The following is a 22610-nucleotide window of genomic DNA, read 5'->3' as shown; positions in this document are numbered from 1 at the left end:
TCTGGTCTTGGTATTTGGGTAACACTGGCTTCATAGAATGAGTTAGGATGGATATATCTGCTTCTGTGCGCTGGAGAGTTTGTAGGGAATTGGAAAGGGTGAGAGTGATATATCTCAGTGGTAGAGCCCTTGCCTCCCTAGGTTCAGTCAACAGTACTGTTGGGCAAAAGAGATGTGTTCAACTTCTTCCTCAAATGGTTGCTGGCATTTCCCAGTTAGAGGACTGGTGTTTATTTAGTGTCATGTTTGTGTGTACATGTTCACTGTGCACATGTGGGTCAGGACAACTTGTTGGAGTCTGTTGTCTCCTTCCATAATGTGGACTCTGGTGCTCAGGTCAGCACACTTGGTGATGAGTGCCTTTACCATCTGGACCATCTTGCCAGCTATGGTGCTCAATTATTTACTCCGTTTCCTTCATATTTATTTAGATTGCGCATATGAGCTTCTGAGTTGTGTCTGCTGAGGAACTGGTCCATTCCTTTGCAGTATACATTTAGCATTGTTCACACCTTCTCTTCCTTAGCCTTTTGATCACTACACAGTGATTCCTCCCTCCCATTTCTGATGCAGTTCTTCCATTTTTCTCTTAATCTAACTCCAGGCAGTATCTTTTCTAATCTTTTTTGAAAAATCAGCTTCATTTCTCTATTGATTTTCTGTGTTCAATTTCATGTAATTTGGGCTTAATTCTTATTTCTGTCCTACTTACCTTGTGTTAGTTTCACATTTCTTTTTCTTTCTTACGATAGGAACTTAGATAATTGATTTTACATCAGTTTTCTAGTATGTCCATCTCATGCTGTTAATTTTCTTTTAAGCATTTCATTTGGTGTATGTCAGACATTTTTTAAAGATTCTCTTCCAGTTTGTATACTTACCATTTCTCAGGCTTCCTCATTAATCCATGCAGCATTTGAGTGTTTGGGTTGTTGTTTGTTCACTTTTGAGGTAGAGTCTCCCATGAAGCCCAGGATGGCCTAGATCTTGATACGCAGCCTGGAGTGTCTTTGAACACATGATTCTTCTACATCTGTGCTGGGATTAAAGTTTGAGACACCCCAGCTGGCTTTGATGTGTTCTCTGCCGTCATTCAGTGTGGGGATTTTATGTTCCTGGGACCTTTGTGTTCCTGATTCTAGTTCAATTCTGCAGCAGTCACATCATACAATGCTGAAACATGACTCAGGGTCAAATGTGTAAATTTGTGAAGAATGGGCTTTGAACACACACACACACACACACGCACGCACGCACGCACGCACGCACGCACGCACGCACGCACGCACGCGGTCAGCTCTTTGAGAGAGCTACAGCTGTCCTAATACTTGGAGCTTGACCTGGAGGACTCATTACTATCTCAAACCTTGGGCTGATTGGGTGTGGCAAGTGATAACCACATTTTAATCCCACCAGTTGAGAATGAGAGCACTACTGCAGTTTGATGTCAAATTTGAAGCAGGCTTTAATTAAATACTAGCCAGGTAGATGGAGTCTCTGGCCAGGTCCATCTCTGGGTTTCCAGAAAATGGCCCTGATTCACATTTTTAGGAACTTAAAAAGGTAAAACCCACAATTCACTGAATTTCCTATGAGGTCCAATCAGGGGCAAGCATAAATCCTGACAAGTTTCCTGTCCACATACCTCCTGCCCACATGTGATCAAGCACATCCAGTGTAGATGGCTCAGACATCAGACATAGGACAGACAGAAACTTATTAACTGCAAACAGAACTCTCACCTGCAAGGTCTGTTTTTCCTGTTTCGGTCTCCCACACTCTTTGTGGAGAAGACTGCACATCTACCAAGTGGATTCTTCTGGGTCATGTGTTGTTGGGTCTTACACTTCGATCTGTTTAACGGATGCATTGCACCATTTGGGAAGTGATTATTGACACAGTTGGGTAAGACCTACCATGTCTGTTATCTCCATTCACTGCCCTCAGCATTAGCTCCTACTCTTGGTTTCCACTCTTTCTGCCTTCTGTGGTCTTGGTTTGGAATTTTATGTGGCTCCATTTGTTACCACGGAGTATGGCCAATAGCTCCACCTCATTCCAATAATTTATTGCTCAAATTTTATTTCCAGTAATAAAAAATACCCCTCTCTCATGATTATTCATCATATTGATGATTTGTTTTTAGAAGCCCCTACTGGAGAATTATTAACTCAGTTGTTTTCTACTGTCCGGCTTCATTTATGAGTTCAGCTAGCAAATACTCTAGGAAAAAAATACGGGTCCCTTTTCCTATTTTAGAGGAACATACTGTTCACCCACTGAAGGTACAAATACATATGGATCAACTGCAAACACTTAATGACTTTCAGAAGATGTTAGGAGACATTAACTGGCTTAGACCTTCATTAAAAATTAATCACAAAGCCGGGCGGTAGTAGTGCACGCCTTCAGCACTCGGGAGGCAGAGGCAGGTGGATCTTTGTGAGTTCAAGGCCAGCCTGGTCTACAGTGTGAGTTCCAGGACAGCCAGGGCTGTTACACAGAGAAATCCTGTCTCAAAAAAACAAAACAAAAAATTAATCACAAAAGATTGTTCTCCTCTGTTTTCCATTCTAAGAGGGGATAGTGACTGTCTTCTCCTAGACAATTTCACCCTGAAGGCAAAGGGACTTTGTAAAGCAAGCCATCACTCAGGTACAGTTGACCCATATTGACATGGAGCTTTCCCTATCACTCATATTCCTCCAAATCCTCCGGCTGTACTCCATAGGGGACCTATAGAGTGGATTTTCCTGCCTACTACTGTTGGCCATGCTTTGACCCTTTACTATGACTCCCATGGCCTGCATATCAAGATGTAGCCAGCACATCTGCCTGCATGACCCTATGCTTCCCACCCTGATAATAGACTGAACCTCTGAAACCGTATGTAAATGTGTTCTTTAAAGAGTTAATGTGGTCATGGTGTCTCTTCAGTGCAATAAAAACCCTAAGACAGTAATCCTTTTGACAGTACTGGAAGGTATTTGTTGCTCAGGGGATGTTGGGCTCTCTGGGACACTCAGGCACAAGTAACTCATCTGTTCTTTAAAAACAGTGGAAGGGTCATGGGCTAGATCAACCTGAGGCTTTGCTCAAGGTCCTGATGTATGAAGAAGGAACATAGCTCCTTATCTAAAATTAGGAATAGGTTTTGCAGAGCCAGTAGTGGCCTGGGGCCAGGACCTTAGGGGAGCTGAGGCTTTGGATCCAGAGAAATGAACCCTTCCCACACTAAGGAACTGTGTATTAGATTCAAGGCCACTGTGTGCTCTGCCTCTGACGTCCTTGAGATATCCTGTGTTCCCCTTGTGTAACATTGTTAGATTTGCTTCCCACTGACTTAGCCCCATTGTATGACAGGTTTTGTTTTGTTGTTTTTGTTTTGTTTTGCTGACCTTGTCCCTATTTTCCCTTTCAGGAAAAGTTATAGATGATACTGTGCTTAACTTGCTTGGTATAAGACATAGCTTTGTGAAAGACCTCCCCAATGCCAGCTTTCTTATGTTCTCTTTCTCATCCCTTGGGTCTACTCTCTATCAGGAGCCTGTCACTGAACAACAATTTGATGGTCCAGGTCATCCAACCACAACACCTTCTCCTGAAATCCTGGTCCAGCTGCTTTTTATCAGACATTTGGTCACATCTCTGAGAAAAGGAATTAGTATAGTCTTTGGGGACAGAAAGTGAGGAAAAACTACTTTGGGTTGTACCCAGCTATGACTGGACTATTTCTTGCTGTGATCTTCCAAAGATCCATTGTGAGGAAATAATAGGCACCTGTCCACGGAGGCAACTCTGGGGCTGCGTTTTTTGTGCTTATACTGCAGAAGCTGCTGGATGGTTGGAAAGCAGTATGGACTTCAACACTGGAACTGATAGAAGTTGGAAGTTATTGATCTTTAGAAATTGACATCAGTGACCTCTTTGACCTCAACACAGTTTGTTTACTGATTCGGTGATTTTGGCTCATGGGGTTTGGTGTTTAAGTTTTGTGAGAGCCAAAGTTATGCTTTAAGTTTTAATTACTGTGCTGAAGTGATCCATAATACAAAAATGCTTTCCAACCTGCAAGCTCCTTGTCCAAGGACAGATCCATCCTGAGGTGCTGAGGCTCTTGTTCATATAAGGGAACAAGCCACACTTTCACTTCCCTAGACAAGATTGGTTGCCCCCATTGCACCAAATGTGCTTGGTCACACTAGGTGGGAGGTATGTAGGTAGGAAGGACAATCAGGATGTATTCTTGCCCCCAGCTGGACAAAGGTGGGGAGTATGTAGCCTTGTGGGTTTACTTTTATGATTACCTGACCAACAATGGCTTGTGGCCATTTTCTGGGAACCCCTGGAATGAACCTGACCAGTGTCCATCATCCTGGCCAGTATAAAGCTTGCTTCAAATTTGGCTCAAAATTATGGTAGTGGTCTTATTCTCACCCAGTGGAGTTAACTGTTTTTAAGTTTTTATTTACTAATTTTTGTTTTGGGTTTAATTAGTCCTCATGTTTTCATTTTTATTTATTAATATTTTCTATTTACTTTAAAAAATACTTGTTATTTCTTACTTTGGTTTCCTTTTCCTTATTCAAAAATGTAGTTTATACTGACTGTACACAATAAGGAAATTCACTATAACATTTCCATACATGCATATATTGTTAGTAAACTGCAAAAACTCTGGGTTTGGTGTCCTGGACACCTCAGAGCTACTTAGGACAAGAGCTCTGCCCTGAAGGTGTCCCGGACACCTGGAGCTGTTTAGCACAGCTCTGATGGCTGAGACTGTAAAGAAACAGCCCAGCCTTGGAAAGGAAGGTTTTCTGACTTCTTGGGAGAGTCAGGCCTGGAACTGCTTCAGCAAGGAAGGGTATCCTGACTCTTCGGGAAGGTCAGGATATACCTGGTATGATGGTGTGATGGGGGATGGTTTCCCCGCAGGACACAGCAATCCTGCTCCTCTCCTGGAGAGCCACAATCTCTGGCCCAGTATTACCAGCTCTTTCTCACTCAGTCCACTATGGGACATCCCAGCAAGGTTCTTCTGTTCAGCTCCCCCTTGCTCAATCCACTATGGGACATCCCAGCAAGGTTCTTCTGTTCAGCTCCCCCTTGCTCAGTCCACTATGGAACATCCCAGCAAGGTTCTTCTGTTCAGCTCCCCCTTGCTCAGTCCACTATGGGACGTCCCAGCAAAGTTCTCCTATTCACCTGTCAATGAAGGTCTTTACCCAATACTCTTTTGAGAAAGAGGTTTATTTGGGAAGGAGGAGTCCAGGAGAGTAGCTGCCTCTACCAGGGTGGAGAGAACAGCTCACAACTGACCCGGCAGGGCAGTTTATATAGGATGTCTAGGGGGCGGAGTCAACTGTGATTGGTTAGTTTATTTTCTGCCCAGGGATTGGCCAGTTTTGTGAGCAAGGGGCAAAAATGGCCCTGATTTCAGGGCCAAACTGTGTTTCTTTCAATGACCTTTCTTGGCTTTTTGACACTACCTCTAAGGCCAGGGCACATTTCTTTCACTGACTCTGATTCTAGGGGCCAAGAGTGATATTTTGGTACTAGTCTCAGAGTCAGGGCATATTTCCTGGGTTCTGGGTTTGGGGATAAAGTATTCACTTCTCTGGCTCAGGTCCCAAACACAGGCTGTGTTTCTTTCCTGGTCCTGGGCCCTAGGGCCAGGATTCTGCTGTCCTGCTCTGTGATTGGTTGATTTCACAAGTCAGTTGGACAGGGGCAGAGATGGCTCTGATCTGAGCTAAACTGTGTTTCTCTCATTGGCTTCATCTGAGCCATCCTTCCCTAATTCTGGGCTCCAGGGTCAGGGTGGGTTTCTCTAGCCAGCCCCTTTTCCCTACATATATTGCATTTAGATCATATTCATCTGCTCTAATTTTTCCCACATGACTTATGTCCCCCACCTCCACATGCTTTCATATTAAGTCCCATCCACTTTTCCATGTTTCTGGGAAACTGGCTTGTTCCATGTATTTTTCTGAAAATGACAAAATTTTGTTTTTATGGCTAACCATGAGACTCTAGCCTTGATTCTGCTAAGATGCTGCCTTTTTTATCAATATGTGTATGTGGGATTATTTTTTTATCAATATGTGTATGTGGGATTACCCTAACACTCTTTGGCGAACTCACCTTAACCATAAATATTCCCAAGTAACCCTCAGGGTTTTAGTTGTATCTGTAAAAAGGCCACCTCCTTTTATCTCCAGTTTTACTGATTTGTGTCTTACTGTCTTGGTCCCTGTGGACAGGTTTATTATTATTAATCTTGCTTATCCTTTTCTATAGCCAGCTCTTCCTCTGATCCTGGTCCTGCTGCCATGTCCACCTCTTCTCCAGCTCCGGCCTCTGAGGTGCTCTCTCTGTCATCAGCTGTGGGAATTTGTTCTCATCTCTCAAGTTATCATTAGGTTTCTGTGAGTACTTTTTGATGTTGGAATTGATAACTATAAACTTCTCTCTTAGACCTGTTTTTAATTTTAAAAAATAATTTATTTGGGGGGAATTTAATACATGCAAACATTGTTTTCCTGTCACATTGACCCCCCCCTTTCCTTACATTCCTCCTGGATCTACCACTTAGGTCCTTCTCCCAACTTCCTATCCAGCTAGTGCTGCTCATATATGAGAGTGTGAGGCCACCTGCCATGGGCCACACCCCTAAAGAAAATTGACTCTGCCTCCCCAATGAGTCATCAGCTGTCAGGAGCACCTCAGCTAAGGTTGAGGACTCCTGTGCCCCTACCCCAACCATGTTGAAATGTTGACTGGCTTGATCTTGTTCAGGCTTTGCAGGCAACCAGAGCTGCTGTGAGTTCAGTGACTCTTGTCATATTCAGGAGACACAATTTCACCTCAGTTCTCCCTGACCTCTGGCTCTTACAATCTTCCCGCCTCCTCTTCCGCAATGTTCCCTGAGCCTTGATGGGAGTGGGTGTGATACAGATGTCCACGACACTTGTTCTCTCCACTTGATTAGTTCTGAGTCTGGATATTAACCGCCAACCACAACACAAAGATGCTTCTTTGGTGAGGACCGAGAGCTGAACTGGGTAGAGAGGTATTTGGAAGGCAGTCTGATATTATATCCATTTAGCAAAAATAATCGTGGGGGGTGGGTGGGTGGGTGGGTACTAGTTAGGGGAGGTTTAAGCAGGGAGATGAAGGATAAGAAAAGGAAAGGTTGGAGGGAAGGATAACACTAAGGATACTTTAATGAGCTACATAGAAAAACTACTATTTAAAACACACACACACACACACACACACACACACATGCACGCACGCAGAGTTCAAATGAAGTTACTCTACATGGAGGATAAGGCTTCTTCCAGAAGCCACAAGCTGCCAAATGAAAAGCCCACCCAGTGCCAGGTTTGGGATACCTCCCCTCAAATTGCTGGTCGAGGGTTCCCAGAGATGCCCCTAAACAATGCAGGCTATTACTACTATTCTTGGCTTGGCTGCCCAACAACTTGATAGTAAGACATTCCCCGTGCCCCTTTGCTGAAGACACCACACACTTTGGCCACTCCCTGCTGGCTAGCTTTCATCGTGCTGAATGGTGCCATGAGGGTGCTGAGGAAGTGTCACAGTCAGCCTCTGCTGTCAACTTGACACAAGCCTAGAGTCACCTGGGAAGTGGGGACTTAAGCTCAGGAATGGCCTCAAATGGACTGGTCTCTGGCCATTTCTCAATTGTTCACCGGTGTAGATGGTACCTATCCCACTATGGGTACACGTTATCCAAAAGCAGGTAGGCCTGGGCTATATAAGAAAGGCCGCTCATCTTGAGCCCGGGAACAAGTCAGTAAGCAGTATTTCTCCAATGTCTCTGCTTCAGTTCCTGCTCTAAGTTCCTGCCTTAGCTTTTCTTGATAATGGACTGCGACCCATGAGATGAAGTAAACCCTTCCCTCCCCTAAGGGAGAGGAGTTGCTTTGGGTCTGTGTTTTATCACAGCAAGAGAAGCAAACCAGGACAGGAAGAAAGTCATAAGTGTGTTACCCAGCTAGGAACCCTATGAGCTGCCACAGTGATCAAGCTGACAACACAGGACAATGTAGCGGCATAGGAATTAGGGGGATGACCAACCATTTTCTTATTAGATTCAAGGCCTGTTACACAGGGAGACATTCATACTTGATACTATAGATCCGGTTAAGAACCTGAAGCTGGGGAGCGTGGGAGTCCTGGGGCGAACCTACTCCTATTAATTTTCTAAATGTAGCACTGTGCAATGGTGTCACTTCCCAGAAGTTAAGGTGGTAGCAATGGAGTGGGACCTAATGTCTAGGACTGCTCATGAAGAGTATCACAATATTTTAATGACCCTTGGCTGTGGCACCTTTGCAGAGATGCAGCTGCCCGTGCCACACCTGCAGAGATACTCAACTGGTTTTGAAGATCTGAGCTCAACAAGAGCAAAAGCAATGCCTCCAACATCACCGAGGTGGACCATATAAAACCATTAGATCACCCAAACACCATCAAACAGGTTTGTCATCGTGGAATCTGTGGCAGGAAGAGCGCTAATGAGCCTCATTGGGGCATCGGGCTGTGCACCCGAGGAGGAAACAGTTCCCATTGTCTGGTAAAAGGTACTGGCAGTTCCCTATCTCCACCAAAACAAAACAGCACACAAAAACATTTAACTGAAGAGCATCCTTGTAGCTGAGGAGAAACACGCCAAACCTTGTGATTCAGGCTGGCCACGAAAATATCTCTGAGCAAAGACTGAGGAGGCGTGTGGCACCCTTTGCTATATAACCTTAGAGGTGTTAGTGGGCAGACACTATGACAGTGACATGTAGAGCCTTGGTATAGTGCTTTATGCAATGATAACAGGGTGTTTACCATGCTAAGCACCAACCTTTTCAGGGATGCTCCAGATGATCATGACTACAAAGCGATAATCCACCTAACCTCTTTAAAAAAATAAAAATAAAAAAACACCAAAAACTTCACTGTGTACATACTCAGTGTCAACCCCGGATACCAGATGACTATAGACCAGCTTACGGAGTACCCTTGGCTGTTTCACAGTGAAGAAGGTCCACTACCTTCCTCTAGAGAAACAGCCCCACAAGTCTCAATCTCCAAGATTGTAGAGATCATGTTCACCATGGGATACAACTTCCATGAAACTTTGGGGTTTTTAAAAAACATTGAATGTTTAATGAAGTCACAGCAACATACATCATATTAAGTTATTAAGCTCCAGGGAGGGCTGTTAGCAGACAGTGAAGCCTATGCAGCCCTGGTTTGACAAAAGCCTTGCAGGGCCTCTCATTGTCCTCCTCCCTCAAAAAGAGGAGTAGGAATGAACTGACATTTCCACCTTCACATTGCTTGGGAAGTAACAGCTCCTGGATGACTAGAAACAAAAGATGAAGGGTGGCAGAAGCCACAGCTTGCCTTCCATGCTCTGCTGCCTCTGGATGACCTGCCCTTGCATATCATTCTCACATATGGTACTGTGGGTTTTAACTTAGGCAGCGGTATTGTGGGCAACATTGAGTTCAGCATGACATCCTATGATACCCCACCTGGAAAACCCATCCTCCTTAGAGTCACCCATAATATGACAACCACAGAGCCAAATGAAAATAACATGGGCTTATCCCCCTAGGACATCACCAGGGGTCAAACTCAGGTTGCACTCACAACTTTCAAGACCAACAAATGCAGGGGCTAGAAGCAGGTGAGGAGTCAAACTGCTAACACCCTGAGAACACTATGCCGCTGCCTGTCAGCTCCAAGTAGGAGTCAGGAACCCCAAAGTTAAGAGGCTACAATGAAGGGAGAGGGCAGTGGAGTCCACAGGAAGCCTTGTAGGCACAGCTGCCAACGTGGACGCACTTCTGCATTTTGTCTTCGCTTCTTGAACGCCCTTCGCAAATAAAACAAAAAATCCTAACTCTTTATGGGGAATGCAACTTGATATCTGTCGCCTTAGAAGGACCAATCCTGCAGCATCACCCATATGTGGGGACCTGGGAAAGCTGAGCCGGAAGCAGACAGAAGATGCAACCAGAGGGTGGAATGGGAGGGGGAGGGGTTGGCAAGGGATCACAAGTTCTGAAGGAAGAGTCAGGAAAAGAGCTATGATTCAGTTGATCTAGCTCAGTGCTAAGTCCTACCTGTGTCCAAAGTCACTAACAGAGACCCTTCCATGTGTCTCTGCTTTGATGTGGTGAAGGGAAAAGACCCAGTGGATGGCCACTTCATAGAGGGTGAAACTGGACAAACTCACAGATGCTGAGAGAGACAGAACAAGCTTGGTCAGGGTACGGTGTAACTTCTGAGTCAGGTCTTTTAGCCACAGCTCCTTGTGGGGTCACAGGCCGGGTCTGTGTGGAAGCTCACTCCGAGTGTCTTCACCACATCTCTGCTGGACAATGTAGGAGAGGCTGAGTATAGGAGGGAAGAGAGCCCACGTACAAGGACTGCTGCTGTAGAACTGTTTCTGGCTGGATGCTGCCAGAGCCTATTGCCAGAACAGTACCAGGGCCAACCGGACAAGCTCACCCCTGAAGACTGCGGCCCCTGAGCAGGTCCTTCTCATAACTACTCAGGGGAGGTCACAAGGGAAAGAGTAAGAGCTGCGCCTACCATTCCTTTCGTTTCTGAATACCAGCAAAAATGAACTTGCTGTTCTCTGAAGGGGCTATAGACCTTAGCCTGAGGAATGTGGGGTTTTGCGCCAGCTTGTCCATTTGCCTAGAGTGTCCTTCCTCTTTCGTAGCTGCTTATCCACATCTTGTACTATGTAGCCAGGGGTTCCTTGACCCAGAGGCCTACACTGATAAGCCATGGCAGTGATGGCATAGAGAGCCATCCGAGCTTTCTCATTGAAGAAGCTAATGTGTGATTTCCTGGAGCTCTGGAACTCAGTCCAGGAGCCCAGCAGGGACCTACGAGACAGAACAATTTCTCCTCCAAGGGCTGGTTTTCCATTAAGCCTTCTAAGGTCTGGGGCTCAAAGGACACACCCCTTAAGGAGTTAGTTACCACATTTGGGGAGGCTGGCTGTTACACACGCCCCCCTTTGGTCCTGTTTGTTTTTCACAGTATAAAAAGGTCACCCAGGCCGCTTTTCCCTCACAAATGTTCCAGAAAATCTTTCTGAGCAGATTAAGACAATGTTCCAGCAGAGCCAGAAGGGGATGTATGGTGCTCACCATCTGAGGAGGTTCAACTGTCCCTGCAACCTGTCCCAGATCACTGTGAACGTGAAATGAGGAACTTGAGATCCTCCAGGTGGGACAGCTCTCTCTTGTTTGCTCTGAAGGAGCCACAGCCGGGTTAGGTTGCACTTGGGATCATATTCTGAACAAATGTAAAGGTCATGGTTGCTGCTGCTGCCATTGTGGCTACTCTGGTAGCTTACAAGAGCCCTGGATTAGACACCAAGAGCTCTCATATTGGTGACTGCAAAGCCAAACTAAGCAGAGTTAAGACAGAGGAGAGAGAGTAGCCACTTGCAGTGGGCAAGAACACAGTGACATCTCAAAAGCAATAACCCTCTCCGAGAAAGCAAGGGGACTCTATTCTGGAGCTTTAGACATATTCCTAGAGGAGTAGGTCCTTCCTGATTATGGTCTGCAAAGGAGGACACCACACTGCTGAGCATCCTCAGTGAAAATGTTCACTACATTTCTGAGCACGCTCAGTAAAGGAGTTCACTACATGCCCAAGCATGCTCAGTGAAGGAATACATTATATTCATGAGCTTGTTCAGTTTTGGGTCACAGAGTTCATGCTTAAGTGATGGACAGAAATGCCTGCGGGTATGGACAATTTGCACTGTCATATTGAAACTGAAAGTAACCGAGGGGATACTTCGAGGTGCCTTGATACAGTCTGCCCTGGAAGGGACCTGTCTCACTTTATGCCTGACAGTACCACAGTGGACACTGGGGCTCACGTTGCCATCTCTAGGCCACAAGGCTCACAGGGCACTGTTTGGGCATAAGCAGTCACTTTTACTAATTTCACATTCAAAACCCACTACTAGTGAGCTGTATCCATGTCATTCACCAGGAGTAGGAGCAAAATGCAGTCATGGTGTGCCAGAAAGCACTGAATTAACACAGGCAAAGATACAATTTATGTCCCTTCTGGCTTTCACATCTGGTCTCTTCATTCCTCAAAACATGTCTTCCAGGGATATAAGCATGGACCCGGTCCACCCTCGCCCCCACCTCTTTTGCAGTGGCTTCCTTACGTCTTTGTTCTGACCCTGTGAGAAGAGGGTCTGATGTTAATAGATGGTCCCCAGCCAGAGCCACAAGGCTCAAGACAAAGTCCTCATCTTCAGTGATAGGCCAATTATGTTGCCAAAGTGTGAGGGCACATCCTTACTTTAGTCAGGCTTCTTTCTCTGCAAGGACCAACTTCCACACTTGGAGAGGACAGAGATGTCCAAGTGGTACTAACTGTCCTCTGCGTTCTCCAGGCTCCTTCCTGCTGTGGCAGGACACTGTGTCCTTGTTGGCTCTGCCTGACAGGTTTCAAGCTTCTCCCCGGCAGCTGGATATTTGTGAATTAAATTTAAAAAAATGACAGTAATCAATAGAAAGGCTATATGCTAGGTTCATAGCAAATGTAGGGCACAACACACCCAGCAAGCTTCTTGGAGTAATAGCTGAGTAAACTCCCAAATGCTGAGTAAACATTTATCTACTTGCAAAAATCTTCTTTGCCCTAATGAATAAAAACTATTTGAATAGAAATGTGGAGAGACTTTTATGAGTGTTCTTCAATTGTTCTGTGAGTCACAATGTCCCCTCTCTCTAAACTGCTTCTGTACTCACTGTCTATGACACTTTTTCTCACAACTGCCCATCTCTCACGATCATTTTCTGTTCCACTATGCCTTTCCAGAATCCCTATGAGAAATGGCTACAGGCTGGGCCTCAAGGTACTGTCTACACTGCATGAGAGATGTTGACTCATTCCAGAGATGTGTGGGTGCATACTGTGGGCGAGGTGTGACACACTGTGGGTCTTGGACAGGCTACAGTGGTCAAGATGCTGTCCTGTTCTCTGGTCATGAGAGACCAGAAAAGGGTGAGGGTGTGGCTCAGAGGCAGGACACATACTGAGCATGCTCAGTCCCCAGTGCCTGAGCACATGTCTACAGGATCACCCTGCAGGTGAAGAATGAGGAGCTGCAGCATCCTGAGACTCATCAGAAGACTGTTTTGTCACCTCTTCTTTGGTGTTGGTGATCAATGCAAAGCCTGTGTGCACATTCTGCCCTTGACCTAGACCCCTGGTCCACATTCCATATTTGAGGTTTGTTTGGAGACATTCTGCCCAAACTGGTATTGAATTCCTAGACCCAAGCAATTCTCCTGCCTCATCCTCTCATGAAGCTGGGACCACACACATATCATGACTCCCAGGCAACAGCTCTTCTTTGTAACAGAAAATTTATGAGCCTCATTTCTTGAAACACTTCAACTTTTCATTTTCCCTGTGGAATTTTTCTTTTTTCTTCTTTTGCAGCACTGGGAATCAAGGCTGGGCTTCACACCACCTAAAAACATGCTCTCTCTCACATACCTACACACCCAGCTGACCCTATGCCAGTACGAGACTTAGTAATGGATCAAAGCAGAGAACCATGATGGGTATGGAGTGTTCTGTTTCTGAACTCTTTGGGTTGGGAAAGACTTTTAATCCCCAAAGCTTCTCATAGCCTGGCCCCCAAGGGATGGGATGGAAGGAACCATTCTGAGTACCATGGAAACAGAGAACTGAGTCATACAATAGCCCATCCTTCCTGAGGATAAAGGCTACAATGCCTGAAGCATTATGAGATGATTCAGTCCCTTCCAGGTTAGCTCATGAGAGCCATTAAGGGCACTGGTTATCATAGGCTGGGTCCCCATAACTATCAGGACTAGAAGAAGACAAAGAAGGGGCAAGCATTACTGATAGAATGAGGGATGAGAAAGCAGTGTCCGGTGCCCAGTTACCAGGCCAAATAAGACTGTGTTTATTGCAGAGTAAAGAGAGGTTGATGCAGCAGGACTCCCAAGACTAGGCTGGGGCTTTGGTGGCTTTGCTGAGGCCCGGGGTAGGAAGTGATATCTACATGGTAGGAGAAGCCCTAAGAAAAATGAATGACTCCACTAGGCATGAAAAATGGGATTTAAGAAGTGTAAAAACAGCGTGAAGGGAGGAGAGAAGGATAAAGGGGTCTGTCCTGGTCACTCAAAGTCCAGTGTGGCAAGAACTATGTCAAGTGGTTCATTCCTAAGGAAACAGTCCACAGAATGTCAAGTGCTGTGCTAGTGAGAAGCTGGCTTTGTTCACAAAGGACAAGTGACTTTAAAAATGCAGATGAGAAAAGATTAACCTTGATATGGGAATAAGCAATTCTCCCTACCCCCAAGTACGTGGATTAAGGAATGCTAGGGTTGAGCATTGCTCTGGGCAAGAAACAGAACTCCAGGTAGGCATCTCACCTGCCCAACAATAGAGTGCCCAGGCCATGTAACCCTGCTCTCTGAGTCAGGCAGGTACAGCCTCCAGAGTCAAGGGTAAAGCAGCCAACCTATGATATTCTAGAAACACCACTCAGGAGGTCCGTGTCTTCCAGCTTACCTTTCCAAGTGGGCAGTGGGCTGTGTGTCCATGGAGTATTCCAAACGGTCCCCTAGAGCCAGATCTTCCACTTCACCTAGGAAGAAGTACATATGCACGATTTAGCTTTCCATAGGGGCAAAGACAGCAAATCTACCAATGTCCAGAAAACTCAGAGAAAGCTGAGGAGACAGGGCCATGTGAGCAAACCTCCCTGAGTCTAGAACAGTGGTTTCTCAACCTGTGGGTTGTGGCCCCTTTAGGTCAAACAACCCTTTCACAGAGGTCACCTAAGACCATCAGAAACACAGATATTTGCATTACAACTAACAACAGTAGAAAAATTGCAGTTATGAGGTAGCAACAAAATAATTCTATGGTTGGGGGTCACCACCACATGAGGAACTGTATTAAAGAGTCATAGCATTAGGAAGATTGAGAACCACTGCGCTAGAAGAAGCAGAGGCAGAGAGCACTATGCAACCTCTACCTGACTTTTACAATTCATATTTATAAACGTAGTTTTTAAAGTTCATTCCAAAAACAGCTATGGACCGTTGGTACTTGTGGATGAAGTCTCCTATGTCACCAGGGAGGAGAGGAACGGGAGTGAGTATGAGAAATGAAAGGGCTGGCTGTCAGAATGAAGGGTTCTAAGGCCAAATTTAGGTGGAGGTTCCTGGTAATTAGGAGACAAACTCAGAATTGGAAACTTCCCTTCTTTTTATTTTCCCTGATGTAGTCTTAAACTCACTATGTAACCAAGGACAGCCTTGAACTCCTGATCTTCCTGCCTCCACCTCCCAAGTGCTAGAATGTGGTATGTATCATCATACCAGGCTCCAAGAATTGGAGAATTTCTTAAGGAAACAGTTCCCACTGTGTCCCCAGACCCACTGTGATCAATCCCACAACTACAATGACAGAAATAAGCTCTTCTTTACAAGGCCAGTTATATCCTCTGCTGGCATCACAGCAGCATCAAGTAGCTCCTAAGGAAACAGCAAATAGAATGGCAATGTTGTGCTAGTGAGCTTCTGGAGGCTTTGAAGATTGACAGAGTAAGCATGGCCTCAGATTGAACACATCCTCAAATCCTCATGAGGGGCCTACTGTCCCTCAGTCTGGGGAAGGGGTAGGTGTACCACCAACCAAGGAAGCCACAAGAATTCTCTTACACAGCCCCTTCCCCCCGCCCCCAAATTCCCAAATGCACTTCAATTTATCCAGACTTTACCCAGGATCCAGGTCTTAACAGGGTCCCAATAGATAAGGGTGAGAAATGATGAAATTTGGGGTCACTCACACCTTCTTGGGTTTCAAGCATCAAAACCCTAATACAGCATGGCCAAAAGTCTAAAAAAGGAGGTTGTGATACGCACTATGGTGGCCCTCAAGAATACTGTAGTGACACACTACGGTGGCCCTCGAGAATACTGTAGTGACACACTACGGTGGCCCTCGAGAACACTGTAGTGACACACTACGGTGGCCCTCGAGAACACTGTAGAAAGTGAAACACACCAGGCACAAAGGACGAATATAGTATGAGTACACTCACCTGAGGTCTCCAGAGTTGCCAGAGTCATGGAGACAGGGAAGAACAGGGAGTGATAATGTTTGTTCTCTAGCATCCACATGCATGTGAATAGGTGCATTTTCACACACACACACACACACACACACACACACACACACACACACACACACGAAAATATTTTATCAAGAAGAAAGATGTTGGAGACGAAAACAGCAAAGAAAAACCCTGGCTTGTTTCTGATACTGGAAAGTGTCTTCCCCCAGTGGTGTGGAACTCTCTGTCATCTTTCCAGAGAGGACTCTGTCCCTGTCCTTATCCTGTCTGCGTGCTGTGAGCACAGTGGTGGCCCTAGGCTTCAGCATGAGAGACTCTGGAGGGCCAGGGCAGGACAATGGCTTCCTCACAGTCCAGTGACTGACGGTGCCATCTAGCCATGTCATATGAACAGAAAGCAGGAACAAACCTTCACACTAACCAACCACAAAAGCCGTCCATCTGCTCAGTTCACACTTTGGAAGAAATCCACAAATTAAAAGAAAAGCTAAACTCCAGCTCCCTGAGGTTTACAGACTCCCTCCGCCACTCAAGCTATGACGTGACCACTTTGTGCACCTGACTTCTCACAAGTAAAAAAAAAATGCAGCTTTTCTCTTGCAAGGGTCAAGATGATGTGAAGACATTGGAACTCTGTAGAAAGGAAAGTGATGAGGCCTAAGCTAATGCAGTTGGGTCTGGGTGTCCTGGGATTCAACTAACTACAGCTTCAAAATGGAGGAGGCAACACTGGTCCTGTGAGTGCAATGCAACTAAGCCCGTAACGGTCGAATCTGTACTAAACACGCACAGACCATTTTCTTGTTATTCCCTAATTAATACAGTGGTAGTGGTTAACAGGTCCTAGGATCACCCAAGAGACATACACGCCTCAGGTCCTGTCTGCAGAGGATGATCTAGATTAGGTTAGTACATTGGTTGAGGTGGGAAGACTCCCCCAAATGTGGGAGGCATCGTACCATGGACTGCAGTCCTGGACTGAATGAAAAGGCAAAGTGAGCTGAGCACCAGCGTTGTCTCTCTGCTCCGTGACACGTGGCCACTGCAGTGTGACCAGTGTCTCCTGCTCTTGCAGCCCCGCCTGCCCCGCCGTGACGGACTGCAGCCTCAACTGTCTTAGCTGGGATTCCTACTGTTGTGAAGAGACACCATGAGCATGCCAACTCTTATAAAGGAAAACATTTAATGGAGTGGCTTACAGTTTCAGAGGTTTAGTCCATTATCATCATGGTGGGACATGGCAGTGTGCAGGCAGACATGGTGCTGGAGGAGGTTGCTGATCGAAGGCAACAGGAAGTGGACTGAGACACTGGGTATATCTTGAGCATATGAGACCTCAAAGCCTACCCACCTCCACAGTGACACACTTCCTCCAAGAAGGCCACACTTACTCCAGCAAAGCCACACCTTCTAATGGTGTCACTCCCTATGAGCTTATGGGGGCCATAATTATGTTCATACTACCACACCTTCTCGCCCTAAGTTGATTTTTGTCAGGAATTTGGTCACAGCCACCGGAAAAGTAACTAATCAAACAATGCAATTGTGCATTAACATTCACATTTATTAGGCATTGTGAATGTTAAACTGAATTGTTTAATCTAGCAAGTTTGACCTTGTTGTAGCCCACTAGGTCTCCTAGTGGCTGTACCCAGCAGGACTGCATAAAAGGTTGATTGGACCACGGGCCTGGGTACCAGGTGACTATAACTCACAAGGGAGCAGTCTTTTGCTCCACACCTTGGCATTATTATAAATAGACCTTTGGAATAAAGTTCTGGGCTGGTGGATAAGGATCCAGGCTCACCCGAGTCTATTCTGTGTTTTCTCTTTGTTTCTTTCCCCCTCTATTTCTAACTAAGTCTCTTATCCCTCATTCCTCAAGAGTTCCTGGAGTAAATAAGTGTGAGGCTGGTCTCTTATATGACCTAAGAGATTTTCCCACCTCATAAACTACAAACTGATGGAAAAAAACCTTACTTTTCAAAAAGTAGTGGAGTCTCAACCACTCACAGCCAACTAGTCCATATTCAAACAAGAAAAACAGGAACTGTAAAGAATTAGACTGTCTCTACCTCACTTTCTGTTTTCTGTGTGTTATTTCCTCTTCTCTGTCTATAAATATAGCCAGACATGTGGATACTACTGGGATGTTACAGAATTCTAGAATGGAAATAAAGCCTATTAAGATGCACAAAGTGACAGGGCTGAAGGGATGGCTCAGTAGTTAAGAGTGCTGGCTGTTCTTCCAGAGGACCCAGGTTTGATTCCCAGCACCCACAAGGTGGCTCACAACCCTCTGTAACTGCGGTTCCAGGGGATCTGATGCCCTCTTCTGGCCTCCACTGGCACCAGGCATGCAGGTGGTACACATGCATGCATGCATGCATGCAGACAAAACACTCACACATAGAATGAAATGAAACTTTGAAAAATGTGCAAAATGAAGCTGGGTGCAGAGTGCTCCTCAGCAGAGAGAGCATTTACCTATAATGCACAAGGCCCTAGAGTCAATCTTAGCTATGACAAACCCACAAAAACGTATGTTGTAATGTTGACTTTTAGCACGAACAATAGAGGAGAAGTTAAAGCATGCTATACAGGAGCATGTGTATAGGTGAGACATGAACACGAGGCATTCTATACAGGGGACTTTGGTATGCACAAGGAGGGGTGGCTAACATGCAGAATTTAATCTCTTTGGGCACTGAAAGGAGACAGCACACACCCAGAGAATGGCTGGAAAATAAAATCTATATAAAGTAAAATGGAAAACAGAACTCAGTCAATGCCCAGGCTTGCTCTGTTTCACTGGCTTACTAAACTTTCCAGCAAATCCCTTTTTTCATCACACCCCGGCTGACAGGATGGTACTTTTGATGACACCCTTGCTAAACACCCAGCCAAATCACCAGCAACAGCTCAGAAACATCCTCTCACATCTGCTCAGCAAACGAGGCACAGAAAAATGGTAACCGGACCAAAGGCAGGATCAGCGGGTGCAAGCAGCTTGGTTGTAGAGAACCGTGAGGTCTGCTTACACTGTGGGCTTAAGAGAAAGTTCAAGGACAAACTCCAACAACGTCAACTACCCTCTCTGTGATAAGTGATCTGCATTTCACTTTTAAATGACAGATGGCCTCTGGCCCAGGCCACGTATAAGACAACTTTCTCTGCTGAGCAGTCATTACAGAGCTGTACAGCTTCTCTCAGTAGCAAAGAAACCTCAGGCATTTCCATTCACAGTAAAGGGTTGCACATGGTTTTAAAAACAAACTTTTAAGGCGATTTCAAGATGGGGGGGGGGAATCTCTTGTACTCTTTCAAATGGAAAGCTAGCTCTGTATTTATGTGTATATGTTATACAGTGGGTGTGAGTGTGGGTGTAGGCTGTAGAATTTAACAGGAGACCACGTTGTAGGAGAAGACATCAGGGGAGGGGGAAAGAGGGCAACAGGAGACATGTGCTATGAAAGCTGAGAGGGGACGTCTAAGCACAGGAGGACACAATGTGAGGAGGGGACAGGGGAATTAAGGAGTAAAGAATCAACGGAACAAAAACCTACATGCTAATAAAAACAAACAGAACACGCAGTTTGAAAATGATGCTGAGCAGAACAGTAACTATCTGCAGGTAAAGTGGGCAGACTAGACAGAGGCATTCACTCGACTCTTGCTTTTGACAGCTCACGGTGAATCACAGGATTCTCACTAATCTTCAGATAAACAAGGGTATTGGAAAGAAAACACCAACCCAAGGAGGCTAACTATACCCATGAAAACACAGAAAATAATCTCACACTAGCAAAACCAAAGGAAGACATACAGACACATACAAACACACACTATCATCACCAACAAAATAATAGGAATTAACAATCATTTGTCACCAATATCTCTCAATATCAATGTACTCAATTCCCCACCCCCACCCCCAAAGGCATTGGCTAACAGGATGCACAAACAGGATCCATCCTTCTGAAGCATACAAGAAACACACCTTAACATCAAAGATAGACATTACCTCAGAGTAAAGGGTTGGGAAAAAAATTTCCAAGCAAATGGACCCAAGAAGCAAGATGGCATGGCTATTCTAATATCTAAAAGAATAAACATACAACAAAATTAGTCAAAAGAGATGGGGAAGGACACTTCATACCCATTAAAAGAAAAATCCACCAAGATGACATCTCAATTCTTAACATCTATGCCCAAAAACAAGAGTACCCACACTTGTAAAAGAAACATTACTAATGCTTAAATCACACATCAAACCTCACACATTAATAGTGGGAGACTTCAATACCCCACTCTCACCAATGGACAAGTCATCCAGATAAAACCTAAACAGAGAAATAATGGAGCTAATGGACATTATGAACCAAATAAACCTATCAGATATCTACAGAATATTTCACTCAAACACAAAAAGAATATACCTTCTCAGCACCTCATGGAACCTCCTCCAAAATAGCCCGGCTAGCTCAGTCGGTAGAGCATGAGACTCTTAATCTCAGGGTCGTGGGTTCGTGCCCCACGTTGGGCGCCAGATATTGGAGAAATTATTTTGGCCACTCCACGTAGTTAAAAGGATATTTATTTAATGGCGTAACTCACAAATTAAGTAATGGGTAGGTCGCAGGGTCTGGGGAAGGTGTAACGCAGTCCAGCGGTGTTCTCCGGAGCTCTGCACAGTCAATCTGCACTGGTCAGCGTCCCGGCACCGAGAGAGCGCCCAGAGAGAGCGCTGACCCATCCAGCTCTCGGGTCCCCCGGCACATCCCCTCGCCCCGCCTCGTAGGCGTGACAGTTGCCAGAGTCTCAATGGGGGTTGGAACTTCCAGAACCAAGCTGGAATGGCTACCCACTACAAACATACTCAGTCACAAAGCAAGTCTCAACAGATACAAGAAAATGGAAATAAACCCCTGTATCCTATCAGACCACATTTTAAAACTGGATTTCAACAACAACAGAAAGCCTACAAACTCATAGAAACTGAACAGCTCTCTACTGAATGAGTGCTGGGTCAAGGCTAAAGAAAGAAATGGACTTCCCAGAATTAATGGAAATGAGTGCACAGCATATCTAAACTTGTGGGACACAACAAAAGCTGTGTGAAGAACGTTCATACAGTACCTTCATAAAGATATTGGAGAGAGCCCATACTAGCACCTTAACAACACACCTGAAAGCTCTAGAACAAAGAGAAACAAACATGCCCAAAAGAAGTAGATGGCAGGAAATAATCAAACTGAGGGCTGAAATAAATGAAATACAAGCAAAGAGAACAAGACAAAGAATCAATGAATTAAAAGTCTCCCAACCAAAAACAAAGCCCAGGGCCAGATGGTTTTATCACAGAATTCCACTAGACTTTCAAATTAGAGCTTATATCAATACTCCTCAAATTATTCCTCAAAATAGAAACAGAAAGAACATTTACTTTATGAGGCCACAGTTACCCTGAAACTCAAACCACAAAACAAAGATTCAACAGAGAGAGAGAATTACAGACCAATTTCCCTGAGGTACATTGATGTAAAAACACTCTAAAATCTAATCCAAGAACACATCAAAAAGATCACCCACCATGATCAAGTAGGCTTCATACCAGAGAAGCAGGAATGGCTCAATTTACAAAAATCTGTCAATGTAATCCACCATGTAACAAACTGAAAGAAAAAAAACCACATGATCATCTCATTAGATGCTGAAAAAGCCCTTGATGAAATCCAACACCCCTTTATGATAAAAGTCTTGGAGAGATCAGGGATACTAATTGAAAGAAAAAAATTAAAGTATCATTATTTGCAGATTATATGATAGTACACACAAGTGACCCTAAAAGTTCTACCAGGGAACTCCTACAGCTGATAAACACTTTCAGTGAAGCTAGATACAAGATTAACTAAAAAAGAAAAAAATCAGAAGCCCTTCTATATATAAATGACAAACAGGCTGAGAAATAAATCAGTGAAACAATACCCTGTAGCTGGAAATTTTCCTGTGTCCCACCCAGTCTGCAGCCACTCAGACCCAAGTAAACACCCAGAAGCTTATATTAATTAAAACTGTTTGGCCATTAGCTCAGGCCTACCACTGACTAGCTCTTACACTTAAACTCAGCCCATTTCTGTTAATCTATATGTTGCCACGTGTTCTGTGGCTTTACCTGTGTGCCATTACATGCTGCTCTCTGGACAGCGGGCTTGAGTCTCCTCTTCCCAGAATTCTCCTTGTCTGCTTATCCCTCCTATACTTCCTGTCTGGCTACTAGCCAATCAGTGTTTTATTTATCAACCAATCAGAGCAACACATATTCACAGTATACAAAACATCCCACAGCAATACCCTTCATAATAGCCACAAATAATATAAAATACCTTGCAGTAACTCTAAT

At 44.9% G+C, this 22610-nt stretch overlaps 2 long non-coding RNA genes and 1 other non-coding gene across 5 annotated transcripts in view; 2 read left to right on the top strand and 1 right to left on the bottom strand.

Moving 5' to 3' along the window:
- Positions 1-4491: 4491 nt before the first annotated feature.
- LOC143273496 (uncharacterized) lies at positions 4492-8976 on the top strand. Its single transcript, XR_013051650.1, has 2 exons — positions 4492-6431; positions 8371-8976. It is a non-coding gene; the product is annotated as an uncharacterized LOC143273496 (long non-coding RNA).
- The window catches only part of LOC107399397 (uncharacterized), a 39183-nt gene continuing 23058 nt past the window's right edge, over positions 6486-22610 (bottom strand). For all 3 annotated transcript variants that reach the window (XR_013051647.1, XR_013051648.1, XR_013051649.1), the window contains 2 exons: positions 14635-14710; positions 6486-12549 (listed from right to left, as the gene is read on the bottom strand). This is a non-coding gene — a long non-coding RNA (uncharacterized LOC107399397). The remainder of the gene's footprint in view (positions 12550-14634; positions 14711-22610) is intronic.
- On the top strand, positions 20681-20753 carry Trnak-cuu (transfer RNA lysine (anticodon CUU)). Its single transcript has one exon. It is a non-coding gene; the product is annotated as a tRNA-Lys (tRNA).

This window comes from Peromyscus maniculatus, chromosome 5, assembly GCF_049852395.1.
Source record: "Peromyscus maniculatus bairdii isolate BWxNUB_F1_BW_parent chromosome 5, HU_Pman_BW_mat_3.1, whole genome shotgun sequence".
NCBI lineage: Eukaryota > Metazoa > Chordata > Mammalia > Rodentia > Cricetidae > Peromyscus > Peromyscus maniculatus.
This window is presented reverse-complemented; position numbering and strand designations above follow the sequence as displayed.